Source organism: Penaeus japonicus, unplaced genomic scaffold, assembly GCF_977035675.1.
Source record: "Penaeus japonicus unplaced genomic scaffold, GWHDUDI00000001_assembly GWHDUDI00000017, whole genome shotgun sequence".
NCBI lineage: Eukaryota > Metazoa > Arthropoda > Malacostraca > Decapoda > Penaeidae > Penaeus > Penaeus japonicus.
The window spans coordinates 13460743-13468242 of NW_028234419.1; the positions used below are offsets into that span (position 1 = coordinate 13460743).

At 41.0% G+C, this 7500-nt stretch overlaps 1 protein-coding gene across 14 annotated transcripts in view; it reads left to right on the forward strand.

Annotated features, from left to right (window-relative positions):
- LOC122253529 (uncharacterized) overlaps positions 1-7500 on the forward strand; it is a 69999-nt gene that overhangs the window by 7618 nt on the left and 54881 nt on the right. For 11 of the 14 annotated variants that reach the window (XR_006223246.2, XR_015191777.1, XM_086545972.1 and 8 more), the window contains exon 2: positions 5485-5534. The exons of the other annotated variants lie outside the window; for them this stretch is intronic. The gene's annotated coding sequence lies outside the window, so the exon portion shown is untranslated. The remainder of the gene's footprint in view (positions 1-5484; positions 5535-7500) is intronic. 14 annotated transcript variants of the gene reach the window in all.

Consider the following 7500-nt stretch of genomic DNA (forward strand, 5'->3'; position numbering starts at 1 on the left):
AATATGGATAGATTGATAGATAGGTAGATGGAAATATGGATAGATTGATAGATAGGTAGATAGAAATATGGATAGATTGATAGATAGGTAGATAGAAATATGGATAGATTGATAGATAGGTAGATAGGAATATGGATAGATTGATAGATAGGTAGATAGGAATATGGATAGATTGATAGATAGGTAGATAGGAATATGGATAGATTGATAGATAGATAGAAATATGGATAGATTGATAGGTAGATAGGAATATGGATAGATTGATAGAAAGGTAGATAGGAATATGGATAGATTGATAGATAGGTAGATAGAAATATGGATAGATTGATAGAAAGGTAGATATAAATGCGGATAGATTGATAGATAGGTTGAAAATATGAATAGATTGATAGATAGATAGGTAGAAATGTGGATAAAGCGATATAGAGATAGATAGAAATATGGATAAGTTGATAGATAATTAGAAATGATGGATAGATTGATAGAAATATGGGCAGATAAATTGATAGAGATATAGATATATAGGAAATGGTATAGAGAGAGAGAGAGAGAGAGAGAGAGAGAGAGAGAGAGAGAGAGAGAGAGAGAGAGGGAGAGAGAGGGAGAGGGAGAAAAAGAAAAGGATAGAATAGAGAAGGGAGGGAGGAAAGACTAGAGAAATGGAACTGAATCTAGCGAGGAAACACCTGTGCATTGTTTCAACCCGTTGCAAGTTGAGGTGAATGCATGGTCAACTCGGCTCAACGAGATAGATACATCAAGAACAAAACAAATAAATTGCAACTCTAGTGTTAAACTCGCTTATTTGTCTTGACATCCATGTATCTTATTGATTACACAAAGTTAACTTCATATCAAATCGACATACAGCAGGGAATAGTCAGACAGACAGACTAATGTAGAAATAGGCTGGAGGAAGGCCCTGCAGGTAAAAAGACAACAGGTGATAAACGAGGGTTGCGTTACGTAAACACACCAGAGAGAGAGAGAGAGAGAGAGAGAGAGAGAGAGAGAGAGAGAGAGAGAGAGAGAGAGAGAGAGAGAGAGAGAGAGAGAGAGAGAGAGAGAGAGAGAGAGAGAGAGAGAGAGAGAGAGAGAGAGAGAGAGAGAGAGAGAGAGAGAGAGAGAAAGAAAGAGAGAGAGAGAGAGAGAGCAGTGTAAACAGCGAGCATATAGAGAGAGAAAGAGGGACTTCGGGAGGGAAATGACGACTGTGATTCCCGCGTAGATAACGAGATTGCCATTGTTATCGTGGCTTTGATAAGGTGATATCCAGACGTAAGGTTGGGATTTATCTATTGCGGAGGAGTGGCGTGGAGATTGAGATACGGAGATGAAGGCATTTTGTATGGGGGAGACGGGGGATGGGGTGGGGGGGTATTGCGTTGTTCGATGGGAGGGTATTTCGTATTAGACGTTTTGTTTATTTTGGGTGTGGGTTTCTCTCTTGCTCTCGCTCGCTCGCTCACCGGCACTCTTTGTCGTTCTCTCGTTTCCTCTCTTTCCTTCTCTCTCCCTCTTTATCGCTCTCTCCCCTCTCCCCTCTCTCTCTCTCTCCCTCTCCCTCTCCCTCTCTCCTCCCTCCTCCCTCCCTCTCTCCTCCCTCCCTCCCCCGTACATAAACGCAGATACCGCTCCGTTAATCTACAAATGCACCAAGTTCTGATAAGTATATGAGGTAATCTGCCATCGAGACCCAAGATCTTCGAATGCTCAGACTGTCAACAGGCCTACGGTTTCGAAATCACGTGATACAAGGAATAGTTCGAGCGGGGTGCCATTCTGATAGATTGATTGAAGTTTCCCGCATGGCCTCAGTTCAGCTTGTATGTCTGTAACTCGTTGCTATGGTAACCGTGGTCTTTTGAAGGGGATGGTGACGTTACAAGAGGTGGGGATAGTTGAGTGTGTGTGAGTGAGTGTGCGTGTTGGCTAAATTGCAACAGTCACTACTCGCCTTCTTAGGAAGTTGCTTTTTCTCGGCGACGAAACTCGGAAAATCATTCGAACTAAAGAGCAGGGTTACGTAATGTGGGTTACATTTCGCACGTCGTTATGTTTATCGCTGCAATTATACCGAGTATGAGGCACGGCAATGTACATTGTGAGGGAGAGAAAGAGGAGCAGGGGATGGTGTCAGATTTTGACATTTGAGGGTGGTGTCATGGGGCACAGGGCATCCTGCAAGGCGAGGCGTCTCGGAGTGCCTGGATGAGTTGCTTTCTGTTGGCACTGGCTCAGCTAAGAGGGCTTGGGAGCTCTGTTGCATGTGCAGCCGGGCATGAGTCTTGTTGCCCAGGCATTTCTCTCTCTCACTCACTCACTCACTTTCTCTGTGTGTTTGCGTGTGCGTGTACATTTGCCTTGCTTAGGCTATATATAGCCAGTAATGACTGTGGTTAATGGTTTTCGAGTAGTTTTACTTGCGAATTTCAAGTGTAGCAGAAGAATTGGAGAGGATGACAGAAAGAGATAACGATATAGATAGATAGATAGATAGAGAAAGAGAAAGAGAGAGACAGACACAGAGATATTATGTCGCGTATATGTCAGGCGCATCATGCCAGCCACGCAGACACACAGATCCCCGCATGACCTCAACTCGTGCACAGGAAGCATGACTCAAATAGTATATATATAACCAAACCTTAATCGCCAACACATCAGTCATGTCAAGATGCAGTCCCATTTACCACGCTCCTTTGCGGTGTTCCGGGATCTTTGTTTGCCGTGCATGCCAAATGAGGCCGCGTTGTAAACAGACTTGGTCGTCGGGTGATGTTTAATGTTATTCTGTGAAGGCTCTGTGTGTGCATGGCCACTGGCTGTTGTCTATGTATGGTGGTGCGTGTGGGTATATGTAGGTTTGTATATTCTCTCTCTCTCTCTCTCTCTCTCTCTCTCTCTCTCTCTCTCTCTCTCTCTCTCTCTCTCTCTCTCTCTCTCTCTCTCTCTCTCTCTCTCTATGTATATGTATATATATATATATATATATATATATATATATATATATATATATATATATATATATATACATATACATATACACATATACATTACACAAACATCCATCCATACATCAATCCACACACACACAATACACAACACACACACACACACCACACAAACACACACACACCCATACCACACACACACACACACAACACACACACACACACACACACACACACACACACACCACACCCATACACAACAACCATACCCATACACAGACACAACATACATATTGAGTAAATATATATACACAATATACACATATATATACATATACACACATACACACATATACAAATGTATGGCTACACATATATACATACACATATAAATATATACACATATACATACATATATATATAATATGCACACAATACACAACCATACATATATATATATATATCACATATACACAACACACACACAATATATGTATGTATGTACAGTATGGTTGTGTATATATACATATATACCCATATATATACATATATATATATATATATATATATATATATATATATATATATATTATGTATGTATATTAATATATATATATATATAATATATATATATATATAATAATATACATATATATATGTATACATACATATATACATATGCATATACATATATATATATATATATATATATATATATATATATATCTATATATATATATATACATACATATTATTACATATATATATATATATATATATAATCTAACATATATATACATACATACACATATACATATATATTCATATACATATATACAAATGTGTGTATAAATATATATATATACATACACACACACACACACACACACACACACACACACACACACACACACACACACACACACACACACACACACACACACACATATATATATATGCTTCTACGTACAGTCAATGAACACAGGGACACGACTCCGTGCCATCTCGAAGCTCGCCTCAGCTCTCCATCTCCCAGATTTCAATAAATGAGTAGTAAAGCGCAGGGCAGCAGACGCTCGGTGCAGCCACCTCCAGGTCGGGATCCAACCGCCGCAGATATTTCCTGGTTGAGACCGACGGTTGAACGCATGTGTGTCGACCGCGCCATGCATACTGGGACAAAGATAACGGGCTGTAAGTACCGGAAGAGGTTACATATGTACCCTGGGAGTCCCGTTGCAAGGGACTGATTTAGGAGGGTGCATTTATTTAGACGGGGGAAAAGTGTATTTAGGTTCAGATTTTGTATATATTCATACAATATTGATTATATTGATGAATCGAAATAAAATAGAATATATATATATGAAATAACTAAGAATAGACAAGGTAAACGGATTACTTTAGAAGATAAAGTAATACGATGAATAGTAAGTAGACACAAATACATAATAATAGTCAGGTACAACGGGAATGATTATCACTAAACGTTTTGATACGTGTGTCATGTCTTCCTGGGACTTGGGAAAGGTGGGGTGGAGGTGGGCTAGTGAGGTTCTTGGGGGGGGGGGGTGGAGTTGGGCAAGGGGTAGGCGAACCTGCTCCTTTTTTTTCTTACCATAGGATAATCGTACGTACCTGTGGCTTTCTGTACCAGTATAATGGCAGGTATTTTTTTTTATGGTGAATTGGAAATTTTGTAAGCAAGGGAAGGAGACATTTTGTAAGTAAAGGGAAAGGGACATTTTGGAATTAGGAAGAAAAGACATACAATTTATAAATAGGAAGGAGGAAGCATTTTGTAAGCAGGGGTCAGGAACGACCACCGGGTTAGGCGAACCGACGCCACCTACACAATACTAGTCAGGTTTCGGTGTGAACGGAATCAGGTGAAGTTAGAAAGGGGTCAGGTTAAGAATGGATTTTTAGGGAGCGGGGGGGGGGGGCAATGCGGAACAGCTGGAAATGAACGAAGTCAAAGAGAATAATCTAAGTTTGTTGAGACATTTTAGATTTAATTGTCGATTGCGGTGGTGCTTGTTTCGCATAATGTTCGGCCTCTCTCTCTCACTCTCTCTCTCTCTATCTCTCTCTATCTCTCTCTCTCTCTCTCTCTCTCTCTCTCTCTATATATATATATATATATATATATATATATATATATATATATATATATATATATATATCTCTCTCTCTCTCTCTCTCTCTCTCTCTCTCTCTCTCTCTCTCTCTCTCTCTCTCTCTCTCTCTCTCTCTCTCTCTCTCCTGTTTTCGATTTTAATTTCACATTTTTTGTGATGCTGTTTTTTTCTCTACAAATCTCACCTTTGTTGTCCCTTTTGATGTTTCGTGATGGTAGACATTATTCATGAACATTTCCATTGATGCTGCTTCTATCATTGCCAATGACTGTATGTGTAGAAAGAAATGAAAACAGAACATGCATATTCAGCGGCAGGAAGGTCCACAATCCCTTGCTCCGTGTCGAAAGTGACTCGAATGTAAGATGTTGTCATTTTCTCTCCCCCAGAGCGCCGAGTGTCACAATCCTGGCACCTTCTTATAGCGGTCAATTGGCAGGTGAGTCCGTGTGTGGTGTGTGTGACCGGGTGATCAAAAAGGTATTTGTAGATATATGTATAATACATATTCATCTCTCTTATATTCATATTCATATATTTACTTATACGCAGAGAAATCGACATAGAAAAGGGGAGAAAGAGAGGGAGGGAGAGAGAGAGACGGGGTAGATATGAGCTGAGAGGAGGGAGAACATGCTCGCTCACCTCCGCCTCTCCCGCCATGCAAGCTTGCAGCATCTAGTGTTCGTATATTAATAGATTGCTGTAGCTTGACGTATTCAGAAGCATTGTGCAAATCCGACCTCGCAAAGGGCACTTGCTCAGCCTCACGGGATGGCAGACATAGGCAGTCTTTCTTCTCGGAATCCTTATGGGCACTTGAGAGTGTATATTTCCTTTTTTTTCCTCGTCACTTTTTTTTACTTTCTTTTTCTTGCTTCCTCTTTTCTTCGTATCGATCCCGTTATTATTTTTTCTTCGTTTGTTGTCGATTTGCTTTTGATCCGTTCTTTTCCTCACGCCTTTCTTTACCTTAACCATCACCCTTCTCTCTTTCTTTCCACCCTACCCCTGTCCTGCTCCTCCCGATCACACCACCCCTGCCCTTCTCCTCTCCACTCCTCTCTCATTCCTCTTTCGCCTCTCTTCTTTCATCCCCTCCTCTCTTCTCCCCTCCCCTCCCCATCCCACCCCACTCTTCCCATTTTTCTGTCTCTCCTCATCCCCCTTTCCCGCTTCCCTCTCTCCTCTCATTCCTCTCCTTCCTCTCCTTCCTCCCTTCCTCCCTTCCTCCCTTTATATCACCCTCGCCTGCAATGCCCCCCCCCCTTTCCCTCGCCCTGGCCTATTCCTCTCCCCCTTTCCTCGATTTTAAGTCGCAGGGGCTCGCTAGGGACAACAGGATGTTTGTGTGCATGTTGTGCTCAAACTGCTTGTTGTTGCCAGGCTGTTAAGTTGACCTCTGTATTGTTACTATTATTATTATTATTATTTGCAGTAGAAGTGATATTGTTTTTTTAATTAGTAATAATAGTAGTAACAGTAGTTTTAGTATTATACTTATTATTATTGTTTTTAGTGCTATTGTTGTTCATAGTAGTATTATTAATGTTAGTATTGATCATGATGAAATGTTATTGTTATCGTTATTATTATTATTATTATTATTATTACTATTATTATTGTATTATTATATTAGTATTATATTATTATTATTATTATTAGTATTATTATTATTGATTCAGGGGGTCAACAGCAGTGCAACCAAGAGTGAGAAAGGAATAAAACGCGATTATTCGGACGGCGTCGAGGCGTTGCAGCGCCCGCAGGTTGGGAATCCGATCCGGCCATTTCGCTTTTCCGACAAGATCCACATTCATGCTCTTGGATGTTCCTTAAGTGGATAAAAAAAGAACCAGGTTGTTGCCATGCGGGAGGAAGAAGGGATGTTGGGTGAGTTTGGAGGGAGATGCGGGAGAGGGAGAAAGGGAAAGGGGAGAGAGAGAGAGAGGAGAGGAGAGGAGAGGAGAGGAGAGCAGAGGGAAAGGGGGGAAAGAAAGGAGAGGGAAAGGGAAAAGGGGAAATGGAGAGAGAGAGAAGAGGAAAAGGGCGGGGGAGAGGAGAGGGAAGAGAAGAGAAATAAAGGAAAATAGAGATAAGGATACGAGATAGAGGTGGAGGGAGAGATGACGGTATTGGCGTTCTGCAAGGTTGAGTTCCGCTGCTGGATTTCTGACTCACGCATATTTCAGCATCGAGTCATGCCGCTCGGAGTCTGCACGGCACGCTGGGAGAAAAGGGGAGGAGGAGGGATTTAGAGAGAGAAGGGGGAGAAAGTTGGAGGAACTGGGATAAAGAAAGGCAAGAGAAAGGGAGTAAGGAATTGAGCAACAAGGCAACTTCAAATGAATGAACATAATATATTCATACTGGGTTTATTGTGAACGATACAGCTTATATTTAGC